General features: G+C 33.1%; 1 pseudogene; it reads left to right on the top strand.

Moving 5' to 3' along the window:
* The first annotated feature begins 2,677 nt into the window (after positions 1-2,677).
* Positions 2,678-4,494, top strand: LOC104248458 (TMV resistance protein N-like; annotated as a pseudogene).
* The last annotated feature ends 9,888 nt before the right edge of the window (positions 4,495-14,382 follow it).

Genomic DNA, 14,382 nt, shown 5'->3' with positions numbered 1-14,382 from the left:
TCCATCTTGATTTTGAAACAACTATTTTCACCCATAATCATCCTGATAAGACTTCATATGTCCAAAATATAACTTTACTACTCCTTTAACTCATTCATACCTAATCCAAATGTGTGGGGTGTTATAATATATATATATATATATATTTCTTGAAAGTGTAATTTATGTGTGGGAGGAAGAGCAAAAGAAATAAAAACGAATATAAGCTGAGAAGATTTTTTTTCCAGTTAAAATTTTAATACATCATTTTTTTCCGACGTGGGAAGGTTTTTCGATGATGAATTTTTTCCCCCAAATCTGAGTGTATTTTGCTTTGATTATGAATAAATCTTTTTGAGAGTTTAATTTATGTGTGAAAAGAAAAACAGTTAGACAAAGTCGCCGGTGAATGAATATCCGCCAGAATTAGAGAAGAAACGAAAAAAAGAAAAAGAAAAAAGAAAAAGGAAAAGGAAAAAAAGTAATAAAAATAGTAAAAAAGAATAAAAAAATAATCTGAAAATTATTTTTTCTTGCTTCTCACTCTCCTTTGGGAAAGTGAAATACACACATTCTACCATGTCAGCGTTAAGGGTGCAATTTATTACATTTAAAAGAAGTTTAGAGGGGTAATAAGATTTTCGCAAAGATAAAGTGTGTAGTTGGGAATCCGAGTATAGGTCAGGAGGTACTTATGCATCTTCCCATAGTGTATATGAGTGTATAAACACATCTTATACACTATTATATATTTTTATACAACTTTATACAAGCGTCTGTTGACAAACTTCTTCCACGATTTTCAGTTGCAATTCTTGTTCAAAATCAGTCTAAATCTCCATTAAATGACTTCATATTTTATATACAACCTCCTTATACTATTTCTAATAATTCTGGATAATACCCACTCCAAATTTCTCACAAAATCAAATTCGGAATCTAAACCCACATATTCAAGCTTGTTAAAAATCTAATTTTCACCATCCAAATGGATTTGGTTTGTTGAACTAATATTTGAGTTACAGTTACTGATTTGAAAATTAACTTAATAGCTTGAGCAATTTTTTTTAAAAATTAAATAGTAATTTTGAGAATATATTAGAGTTGGATGTTGAATCTTAGCCTATTATGTTTTGGGCTAGTTGGTTGTAAATTAAAATATGGGCTATAAAATTAAAAAGCAGGGATCTCAGTTGTTCTTATGTGAAAATTTCCCTTTTATTAAAATTAAATCCATAAAAGAATTTGGATTATATTTTAAATTCAAGATATATTGGTCCAAATAAATATTATGGGCCAATATATAACTGAATTAATTATATAAGCCCAATATATATGGATTAAATAAATAAATTTTAATCCATTGGGCTAGCCCATTTAATTGGGTTAAAGTGATGAGCCCACTTCATTAAGCCCAAGATGTCATCTTCTTAGAGGCCCAGTTTGGTGTCACGTCTCAAATGACGTGGCACACCAAGTCAAACGGAAGAGCCAATAGGATCATGCCACGTGTCAAAATGACAAGGCATACCAAGTCATACTAAAAGGCCAATGAAATCATGCCACATGTGCAAGTGACATGTTCTAGCCAATCAAATGCGACCATGTCACACTTCAATTTTATTGGTCGGAAAGAGTTTGTTCTTATCACAACTCCTCATTTCCACAACTATAAATAGGGGTCTCCATAACCCAGAAAAGACACCAGAAGTTATAACAAAAAGCAAGAAAGAGCTCGTGGATCAAACGCCGCAAATTTCTCTACAAGTTTCAAGCTTCAAGCAATCAAGTTCAACTTCAAGAAATCAGGTTCAAGCTCAAGAACGAAGAACGAATCAAGGTCAAGTTCAAGCAATCAAGCTCAAGAACAAGATCATCGTTCGTGGCAACAAACATAAATTCAAGATCAAGCTCAAAGGCCCTTGAATTTATTTACTATTGAAAAGAAGAATCAGAGGATTCATAGAGATTGAACACTCAAATATCTGAAATAAAATACTACGATAGTTGCAATATTTTTGGTCTTGGTTTTATTTTCTCGACGCAATTTATTGTCTACGGGACTATTAAATTGAAACAGTAGGAAACTATTTGTGAAAATTTTCAAAGATATATAGCTCTAACAACTATTAAAAAGGGTCAAATTCTAATTAGAAAATCCTATAAAAAGATAAAACTAGTAAGAAAGTCAATGTCAAAAAAATAAAAAAAAAATTATTTATCCGTAAACAAAAATTCTTTCTCTGAATTGGCTTGACTTTTTACTAATCGGAGAGACAAATAGTTATTATTAACTATAAATTTTCATATATTTTCTAAATAGCAAGTAGGAATACGCTTTAACATGCTTCTCTATAGTTTTAAACATAAAAATAATAATTAAAAATTACAGATCACCAGAGTTAATTCCAAAAGGATATTAAAGTGAGTTAACCCTCGTGCTCCAAACTTTTTTTGGAGAGAGGGAAAATTATTTTTATCCTAAATTTAAAATTGGGATAATTTGGTGGAAAAAACAAAATATCAGTGACATTCTTTATCCAGCAGCTAAATTTAGTGGACAATTTTGACAATTTTAGCTATTAAATATAAATAGTTTTTGGTGCCAAGTGATAACCATAATACTAAACTCAAGTTTCTTAACAAGTAATTTTCATATATAAAAAATAAATTTTTTATTTATTTTCGCACAAAAATAATGTGTTGGCCCTCACAGATCAAATGCTATCATTCATTTCTTGTCGATGGAGTGATAAATACTTTTAGGAAAGTTAGCAATAAGTAATTAAGAATTCAATAAAACAGAGGTCATTTGATGCCCAAAATACAAATGAAAAAACAAAACGAAATAGGTTCTTTCTTTTTTCTCATTATGTCTATGTTCTGAACAGCATTTGCGGTCACTACGGAGGATAGATCTCAGCTACTCTAGAAGACTGATGCGAACACCAAATTTCACGGGGATGCCAAATTTGGAGTATTTGGCTTTGAAATATTGTAGTAATCTTGAAGAGGTTCACCATTCCCTGGGATGTTGCAGCAAACTCATTCGGTTAGATTTGTGTGATTGTGAAAGCCTTGAGAGGTTTCCATGTGGTAACGTGGAATCTCTTGAATATCTGAGTTTAGAAGGTTGCTCAAGTTTAGAGAAATTTTCAGAAATTGACGAGAGAATGAAGCCGGAGATACAGATTCACATGGAAGACTCTGGGATTAGGGAAATTACCATTCTCTTATTTTCAGCACCAAACTCATATTACCAAGCTAGATTTGACGCGTTTGAAAAACATTGTAGCTCTTCCCAGCAGCATCTCTAGGTTGAAAAGTTTGGTTCTTCTAGATGTGTCTGATTGCTACAGACTTGTAAGCTTGCCAGAGGAGATAGGGGATTTAGACAACTTGGAGGAGCTTCATGCCAAATGGACTCGAATTTCACGACCTCCGTCTTCCATCGTACGCTTGAACAAACTTAAAATCTTGAAGTTTAGAGGCTTCGGAGATGGAGTGCACTTTGAGTTCCCTCCTGTGGCTGAAGGATTACGCTCATTGGAATATCTGGATCTCATGTACAGCAATCTAATAAATGGAGGACTTCCGAAAGATATTGGATCCTTATTCTCTTTGAAAGAATTGAATCTCAGAGGAAATAATTTTGAGCATTTGCCTCGAAGCATATCCCAACTTGGTGCTCTTCGATCCTTATACTTATCAGATTGCCAGAGGCTTACACAGCTACCAGAACTTCCCCTTGAATTAAAGTAATTGCATGTAGGTTGTCATATGGCTCTGAAAAGTATCCACGATTTAGTAACAAAGAGAAAGAAACTACAGAGGGTGATATTCATGCCACTGTATGATAAAGATGACGCATATAATGATTCGATCTATGATTTGTTTGCACATACCATGTTTCAGAATATTTCTTCCTTGCAAAATGACATTTCTGCTTCATATTCCTTGTCACTAAGAGTGTTTACCATTGTGCATCTTGAAAGGAAGATCCCAAGTTGGGTACACCATCAGGGAATGAATAGAATTGTATCAGTCAATTTGCCTGAAAATTGGTATGTATGTGATAACTTCTTGGGGTTCGTTGTATGTTACTCTGGCAGCTTAATTGACACCACAGTTCAGTTGATTCCCTTATGTAATGATGGGATGTCATGGATGACCCGGGAACTAGAATTATCCGGCCGTTCAGAATATGATGAGATGTTGTTGATGAACGGGGAACTAGAATTATCTGACCATTCAGAACCTGATGCAGAATCTACTATTCATTTTCTCGTGGTACCTCTTCCTGGCTTATGGGATACATCTAAGGCAAATGGAAAAACACCAAATGACTATGGGCATATCAGGCTATCTTTTTCTGGAGAAATAAAGAAGTTTGGATTTCGTTTGTTGTATAAAGATGAACCAACAGAACATCGCATTGGGATACGGAGCAGATATGAAATTGGTGTACACCATGACACCGTGACCGATGAAGCCAGCTGCTGTCGCATGCTCTAACAACATTAGATGTTATTTGGACTTACGTAATTGGTTATAGCCAGAAAGGATACACTACTAGAATTCCTGTAAAAAGCGACCAAAAAATAGCGACCAAATTTGGTCTATGGAAAAAAGCGACCAAAAAATAGCGACCAAATTTGGTCTATGGAAAAAAGCGACCAAGGTTGGTCGCTAAAGTAGTCAAAATATTGACTGAATTGGTCAGACTTGTTTGGTCAAACGTTTACTGAGATTAGCGACCAATATTGGTCGCTAAAGTGGGACCCGCTTACAGAATTTTAATAATTATATTATTATTTTGAAAAAACTATAAAATTTAAATATATATAATATAAAATTGGCGACCAACGTTGGTCGCTACATAAAGGCAAGAAAGGTAGCGACCAATTTTGGTCACTTAACTGGGTCCCAGTTATTCAATTTTAATAATTATATTATTAATTTAATTATTATATGAAATATAATTAAATCTGTGGTCGCTAAACTAAATTCATGAATAAATAGCGACCATAATTGGTCACTATTCTGGTCAACAATGGTCAAAATTAAAAATCACTTTTGTATTTACTACGTAAATAATATAAATGTAAGTCGTTAATACTTTTGTAATACAAGGGATGAATAGTACTACGAAGCGGGCGTGTGTGTCTATATATACAATATATGTACTTACGCTATACTATGCACTAAGTATAAGTGTATGAGGTAATACCGTATCGAATACAGCTTATATATATAAATAATATGTACTTACGCTATATTATGCACTAAGTATTAGTGTATTAGATATTACCGTATCGAATACAGTTTATATATATAATATATGTACTTACGTTATACTATGCACTAAGTATAAGTGTATGAGGCAATACCGTATCGAATACAGCTTATATATATATATAATATATGTACTTACGCTATACTATGCACTAAGTATAAGTGTATGAGGTAATACCGTATCGAATACAGCTTATATATATACAATATATATACTTACGCTATATTATGCACTAAGTATAAGTGTACTAGGTAATACCGTATCGAATACAGCTTATATATATATAATATATGTACTTACGCTATACTATGCACTAAGTATAAGTGTATGAGGTAATACCGTATCGAATACAGCTTATATATATAATATATATGTACTTACGCTATACTATGCATTAAGTATAAGTGTATTAGGTATTACCGTATCGAATACAGCTTATATATATATAATATATGTACTTACGCTATACTATGCACTAAGTATAAGTGTATGAGGTAATACCGTATCGAATACAGCTTATATATATATATATATAATATATATGTACTTACGCTATACTATGCATTAAGTATAAGTGTATTAGGTATTACCGTATCGAATACAGCTTATATATATATAATATATGTACTTACGCTATATTATGCACTAAGTATAAGTGTACGAGGTTATACCGTATCGAATATAGCTTATATATATATAATATGTGTACTTACGCTATACTATGCACTAAGTATATATAAGTGTATGAGGTAATACCGTATCTAATACAGCTTATATATATGTACTTACGCTATACTATGCACTAAGTATAAGTGTATTAGGTAATACCGTATCGAATACAGCTTATATATATATAATATATATATGTACTTACGCTATACTATGCATTAAGTATAAGTGTATTAGGTATTACCGTATCGAATATAGCTTTTATATATATATATATATATATATATAATATATATACTTACGCTATACTGTGCACTGAGTATAAATGTATTAGGTAATACTGTATCGAATATAGCTTATATAACTTATATATATATATATATATAGGATATGAATTGAAAGCTTTAAACAATTAAATTACTTTAAATTCAATTTAAAATTATATATATTAAATTGAATTAAAATTAATTGAATTTTTTAAATTGAATTAAAATTAATTGAATTAAATAAATATAAATTTTAAATTGAATTATAATTAATTTAATATTTTTTTGATATAGCAACCAATGTTGGTCGCTATTCTGGTAAAACGGTCAGAATTTAGCGACCAAGGTTGGTCGCTTTTTGTAAAAACAGAGTTAAAAACGGGTTTCCCCTCCCATTCTCTTATTTTCTTCAAAAAATTCCCCAAACCCTTTCTTCTCTCTCTCACACTCAAACCCCCCCCCCCTTCCGTCTCCCTCCAGCAGCGGCGCCACAGACGCCCTCCGTCGGTGTCCTCCACTGCCCAGCTGGTAGGTTTCTCTCTCCTTTATTTATTTTTTTTCGAAATAGACTTATTTTAATTTGTTTAATTCCTTCTAGTTTGAACCCTAAAAATTAATTGTTCTTAGCTAAATTAAATCTATGATAATTGTTAGTAGCTAAAATATTTGGTTTTACCTATTAATTTGGGCAAGAAATGGTTTGAAGAGAAGAAACCCTAAACTTTTAGGGTTTATGATTTTTTCTTGTGAATCGAACTTTTTAGGGTATAAATTGAACTTTTAGTTTAATCTTGATTAGTTTAGAGGCAGATATTTAATATAGACACGTGATAGTATATATATTTGGATTTTCTCTTAAAGTTCAAGACAATGTTAATGTTTAACGCCTTAAGCGAATCGTTGTGTGGCTCTTATTTGAGTACAACGAGTCACCCACATAGAGGATAACTAACATTAGCCGTGTAATAATGCTTGAAATAACAATGAGTTGAACCTTTAGGATAAAACTAGTTTAGTTATAAATAGAAATTTTAGGATATGACTTGAAGCTTTTAGGATATGAGTTGAACTTTTAGGATATGACTTGAGCCTTTTAGGTATGAGTTGAAGCTTTAGGATATAAATTAAACCTTTTAGGTATGAGTTGAAGCTTTTAGGATATAAATTGAACTTTTAGTTTAAGTTTAAACTCGTAGGATATGAATATAACTTTTAGGATATAAATTGAACCTTGAATCTTTGTATTGTCTTGATAGTTTAGTTATAAATAGAAATTTTAGGATATGACTTGAAGCTTTTAGGATATGAGTTGAACTTTTAGGATATGACTTGAGCCTTTTAGGTATGAGTTGAAGCTTTAGGATATAAATTGAAGCATTTATGTATAAGTTGAACCTTTAGGATATGACTTGAACTTTTGTGGATATGAATTGAACCTTTTTAGGATACGAGTTGAATTTTTAGGATATGAATTGAACCTTTTAGGTATGAGTTGAAGCTTTTAGGATATGACTTGAACTTTTTACGATATGAGTTGAAACTTTTAGGATATGAGTTGAACTTTTAGGAAATAAATTGAACCTTTAGGATATGACTTGAACTTTTAGTTTATGTTTAAACTCGTAGGATATGAATATAACTTTTAGTTTTTAGGTTTTGTTCTTGTGAATTGAACTTGTAGGATATAAATTGAAACTTTTAGGATGTGAGTTGAATTTTTAGGATATAAATAGAAATTTTAGGATATGACTTGAAGTTTTGTGGATATGAATTGAACCTTTAGGATATAAATTGAACTTTTAGTTTATGTTTAAACTCGTAGGATAAGAATTGATGAACTTTTAGTTTTTAGATTTTGTTCTTGTGAATTGAACTTGTACGATATAAATTGAAGCTTTTATGTATGACTTGAACTTTTTACGATATGAGTTGAAACTTTTAGGATATGAGTTGAACTTTTGTGGATATGAATTGAAGGTTTAGGATATGAATTGAACTTTTAGTTTATGTTTTGGAATTTTAGATTGCCGGACGATTATTAGAAGAGGTTGATGACGTTATTAGACATGCAATAGAACTTCCACCAAGAATAACTAAGACACAGTACCTGGCAAAGTGTGCCTTTAATTGTTCTTCTCATTAGCGACAATGATGATGAGAAGGCAATGGCATGTGTTTCAAATAGTGATGGTGTAGGTAGGAATTTAGTATTTCCTAAGTAGATAAAAGAAGAGCTTATAGAGTAATTTTGTACTTCATTTTCCATGAGGAAAAGAAGTTTAATTGAGAGTGACAAGGTTGATGAAGACGGAATGTATTCCATTGGTAATCATAGAGTCTTATGATCCCCACTTTATGGGAACTACCATGACCAACGAAAAACATTCCGTTTTCATCAACGTTGTCACTATCAATCAAACTTCTTTTCCTCTTGGAAAGTGAAGTAGAGAATTCCTCTATAACCTCTTTTATCTACTTAGGAAATGTTAAATCCTACCTTTACCATCACTATTTTGAAACACATGTCGTTGCCTTCTCATTATCATTGTAGCTATAGAGATCAATAATTGATCAAAGACACACCCTGTCAGGTACTGTATCCAAGTTATTCTCTGTCCAAGTTCATCCCGAGTAATAGTACCACGAGGATAATCACCAAAGTCACCAGACAATATGATGCCAATGAAGCAAGATGAGCTATTCAATGAAACTCGTATTGTAAAGAAGAAGAAAGAGACTGATTCAGAAAGGAGGGTCGAGCCTCGACTATATACATGTAAGTTTTTTACTTTTCATTAAGTATTTTGATTTACTTTTATATAAATTTTGAAATACTAATTCAATATATATAATTTTTCATATAGGTTCGCTTCACATGCAGCTGACGTGGGGGAATTCATACGCAGTCAACCACCTAATGAATCGGGCGAGGCAATCCAACTTTCGGACGAGGATGCTGAAAGAACACTCCTTGAGTACTTTATATACTTTGAACTAGACAAAAAAACTTAATTCTATTGTGTTAGTTCTTTTTAGTTCGAATGGGCTTGTAATAAGCGTTAACTTAGTTTTGTTAGCTTAATGTGTTAGTTCTGTTGATTGTTGCTTTTAATTATTGTTGTTGTTGTTGCTGGCATAAAATGCCTGTTTAGGATGTTTGGTAAGTTGGCAGGTGGTGTAGCTGCCAAAACAGGCAGTTTCTGCCAAAAATATACCAAGAAAAGCGACCAACTTTGGTCTCTATTTGGTCGCATTTCACCATAAAAATAATAATTTTCTGGGCAATAGCGACCAATCTCGGTCGCTACCTGCCCAGATTTGTATTAAAAAAAATACAATTTCTGGAAATATAGCGACCAATGTTGGTCGCTTATCCTTAAAAAAAATTCTTGAATTTAGCGACCAACTTGGTCTCTATTGTCCATATTTTAAAATATAATATTTGGATTAGAGACCAACGTTGGTCGCTTTCTAATGATTAATGATAAATTAAAAACAACGTATTTCATATGTAGAGACCAACTTTGGTCGCCAAATTTATATTATTAAATTAATATAGCAACCAAAGTTGGTCACTAAAGTCAAAATCAGAATATTTGGTCCCTAAATAAAAGGGACCATCAATATAGCTACCAGGCGTGTTTGGTCGCTTTTTGGTCGCTTTTTATTCCATAAGCGGCCAACTTTGGTCGCTTTTTGTGGTCGCTTTTGTCCGGATTTCTAGTAGTGATAGTGACGTATCCCAAGTGGTGGATAAATAAAAATCCTAATATTAAATATCGTGTGTGTGGATAAGTGAGGTCCAATAACTATTGGCCTGTGATGGGTAGACACTCTTTATAAATAGAGGTCAACCCCCCTTTTCCTAGCTATTAGAAAACCTAGAATATTCTGCTTCTTGAATACATGGTAACGGTAGACATCCCATCAGTCAAGGGCTGTGAGAGTGAGTAGCTAGTGGATCGTGGTAGTTGGTCTCAGGCTTAATCGCCGTTTGCTGTCGCTGTTGTATCCATAGAGTTTAACGGTACGTTTCCTTAAACTCTGACTCTAGATTGATTCTACAATTGTGTCTTAATCTCTGTTATAGTTGCGATTTAATAATTTTACCGTTGGTATCAGAGCCACCATAGTTAGGGATTAAGATCATGAATTAATTTTGGGTTTTAACGGAAAAGCGATCGTTGTGAACTTGGACGATGGTACGATACTCTTTTTCACCAAAGTTGTTCCATCGCCGCACGTTGGTAACTGTTTTAGTCTAATGTAATAGAGGCGGCGGAGGAAACAAAATCTGTTTCTTTGTTAAAGGAATTCTAATTATGTGTGTGGCCTTTATGATAGGATTAAAATAAATTAATCTATAAGTTTTGGCTGGTGAAAGTCGATGGCGACAGAAGACAATATGATGATTTCTTTTGTCTTGAACATACTTCTTATCTTGGGGCATGTTCTTTATTATTATAATATTTTTTATTTTTTAATTTATGGTTCAACGTTTGGTTTACGGACATGGCTGTAGTATTTGTTATAGAAATAGTATGATCCCTAATCAAGGATCTTATTATTGCTGCCACTTCGATCATTCACTTTAGCGGCAGATCGTTTTGCTTTTCATTAAAGGAAAAAGAAATTGTTTAGTTGCCTGCATGCTATGTATCCTTAAACCTTCTGCTTTGGTACTTTTATTTCTTCCAATCAGAAATTAATAAAGATATATAGAAGAGTTTGAGTATATGGGTGTTTTATCACATGTATTAACGTATATAACTAAGAAACTGTGATTAATAAATAGTGTCACCATAGTGGTCTATTTATTTAGAGTCACTGAAAAGTTCTTAATACTACATACATGTGAGATCATTTAATACATGGATTGAGAGTTATGATTACTAGATAGTTTCCACCAAAGTGGCCTGTTTATTTGAGTCATTAAACTATTCTCAATGTACCATGTCCAAACTATCCTTTACAAGTATACACTAGTGTTGGAGATTTTTCTTTTGATACTAGTGACGCTAAATTAATGCTAAGGATAAGTTGTTGTAAGAGGAGGTTTTGTGTCTCTTACCTAAAGGAAGGACATAATGTATGTCTTGTACTCTTGGATAATAAAGGGAAAGTTTTGTATCTCTTGCCTAAAGGTGAGGATGCAATGAATGCCTTGGACTCCTTATTTTTTTTTAAAAGGGAGACAATTGCATCTTCTACCCAAAGAAGGGGTGTAAGGAATATCTTTGACTCTTTTGATTTATATATTCCTACCCATAATTTTAGCTAATTTTGTGTTGTTTGCTTATACATGTTAACAACATGACTACTCAGTTGAATTCCATTGAAACTCTAACTAGTAGCAACTACAAGAAGTGGAAACAGAATATTGAAATAGTATTAGGCCTGATGGACCTGGACTTTGCATTGATTGAACAGAAACCCGATGAACCCACAACTACTAGCACTGCTGATGAAAAGGCTAAGTATGAGAAATGGATGAAAGCTAATAAATTGAGTCTCATTATCATGAAGAGATCTATTTCTGATCACATAAAAGGTGCTATTAAGGATAATGGGAATGCCAAAGATTTCTTGAGTGCCATTGGACAGAAATTCCTAGAATTTGATAAAGCTGAGATAAGTAGCTTGATTGATTCCCTGTCTACCATAAAGTATGACCTTGTAGGTAGTGTCCGTGATCATATTATGAAATTGGTTAACATTGTTACCAAACTGAATAATTCTAAAGAAAAAATTGAACGATTGGTAAAGAAAAATATTTTACCTGTTCTTGATCCAAAAGATTTCGAAACTTGTGTGGATTGTGTTAAGGGTAAAATGACCAAAGTTAAGAGAAAGGGTTCCACTAAGAGATTTGAACTCTTAGAAATAATTCATACTGATATTAGTGGACCTTATGTACCTACTTTGACCAATCATAAGTATTTTATTACTTTTATTGATGACTTTTCAAGATACTATTATATATATCTTTTAAAAGAAAAATCTGAAGCACTTGATAAGTTTAAAATTTACAAGACTAAATTTGAAAAACAGCTTGGGAAGTCCATTAAGATAGTGAGGTCTGATCGTGGTGGTGAGTACTATGGAAAATATGATGAGTCTAGTCAATGTATGGGGCCTTTTGCTTTATTTTTGCAAGAATGTGGGATAGTAGCACAATATACCATACCAGGTACTCATAAGCAGAATGGTATGGCTGAAAGACGGAATCGTACTCTCATGAAAATGGTAAGAAGTATGATGTCAAGGACTAGCCTACCTGAGTCTCTTTGGGGTGAAGCCTTAAAAACAGCTAGCTATATCCTGAATAGAGTTCCTACAAAACCTGTCTTAAAAACTCCCTTTGAACTATGGACAACCCGAAAACCTAGCTTGAACCATTTTCACATTTGGGGATGTCCAGCTGAAGTTCGTATTTATTTACCCACAGAAAAGAAAACTGATCCTAGAATTACCAGTTGTTTCTTTATAGGCTATCCTGATCACTCTAAAGGTTTTAGGTTTTTCTGTCCTGGGCGTGGCACTAGAATCGTTGAGTCTATTAAGGTAAAATTTCTTGAGCATGATGTTTGTGATTGTGATTGATCATGTGGTAAGGAAATTATATTGAAAGAGAAAGAAGTCATTGTCCATGTACCTGTTATACATGAAAAGGTGGTAAACCAACCTATTCATGAGGGGGAGAATCAAGGGAACAACGACGTAGATCCCATAGTTCCTGAACAAAATGTACACAATGAACCACTGTGTAGGTCACAAAGAGAAAGAAGGTCTGCCATCTCTGATGATTTTATTGTGTATATGACTGAAAATCTTAGTGATACTGGAGAGCTGACTGATCCTTTATATGTTCAAGCTATTTCCTCTCCATTTGTTGATAAATGGCGTGAGGCAATGAAAGATGAAATGCGCTCCATGAAACACAATGGAGTGTTGGAATTAGTTGAACTGCTTGAAGGTTTTAGACCTATTGGTTGCAAATGGGTGTTTAAAACTAAAAGAGACTCTACGGGAAACATAGACCGTTATAAAGCAAGGTTGGTTGCTAAGGGTTACACTCAGAAAGAAGGTATTGATTATAAAGAAACAATTTCTCCTGTTTCATCCAAGGATGTATTTAGAATTGTGATGGCTCTGGTGGCTCATTTTGATTTAGAATTGCACCAGATGGATGTTAAAACTGTTTTCCTGAATGGGAGTCTACTTGAAGAAGTTTATATGGTTCAACCTGAAGGGTTTAAAGAAGTTGGTAAAGAACATCTGGTGTGCAAGCTTAACAAGTCCATATATGGGCTTAAACAAGCCTCCAGGCAGTTGTACTTGAAATTTGATGAAATTATTACAAAATTTAGATTTGTGGAGAATAAGCTTGATGAATGTGTTTATCTTAAAATAGCTAATGGTAATTTCATTATCATGGTTCTCTATGTTGATGACATTCTGCTTGCCACAAATGATTTGGGCTTGTTGAATGAGACCAAACAATTTTTGTCTAGGTCTTTTGATATGAAAAATCTTGGTGAAGCCTCTTTTGTTCTTGGGATAGAAATTAAAAGAGATAGGTCACGTGGTTTATTGGGTTTATCACAGCGTTCCTATATTGAGAGTGTTCTTAAAACTTTCAATATGCAAGACTGTAGACCTGGTGTTGCACCTGTTGTAAAAGGGGATAAACTTAGTAAAGATCAATATCCGAAAAATGAAGTTGAAATGAGAGCAATGAAAGATGTGTCATATGCAAGTGTTGTTGGTTGTTTGATATACATACAGGTTTGTACAAGGCCTGATATTGCATTTGCTATTAACATGTTGGGAAGATTTTCTTCTAATCTTAGGTGGGCACATTTGGTAGCTGCAAAGAAAGTGATAAGATATCTACAACGCACCAAAGACTTCATGCTTGTGTACAAAAGGGTTGATGACCTGGATCTTCTAGTATATTCAGATTCTGATTTTGCAGGTTGTCAAGACACTATGAAATCAACTTCTGGGTATATTTTTATGTTGGGTGGAGGTGCTATTTCTTGAAAAAGTGAGAAGCAAAGCATCACTGCTATATCTACAATGGAAGCTGAGTTTATTGCTTGTTTTGAGACTGCTTCACATGCTGTCTAGATGAAGAATTTTCTTACTAAATTGCAAATTGTGGATTTT

Source organism: Nicotiana sylvestris, chromosome 5, assembly GCF_000393655.2.
Source record: "Nicotiana sylvestris chromosome 5, ASM39365v2, whole genome shotgun sequence".
NCBI lineage: Eukaryota > Viridiplantae > Streptophyta > Magnoliopsida > Solanales > Solanaceae > Nicotiana > Nicotiana sylvestris.
Note: the sequence above shows the minus strand (reverse complement) of the source record. Positions and strands in the feature narration are given on the sequence as shown.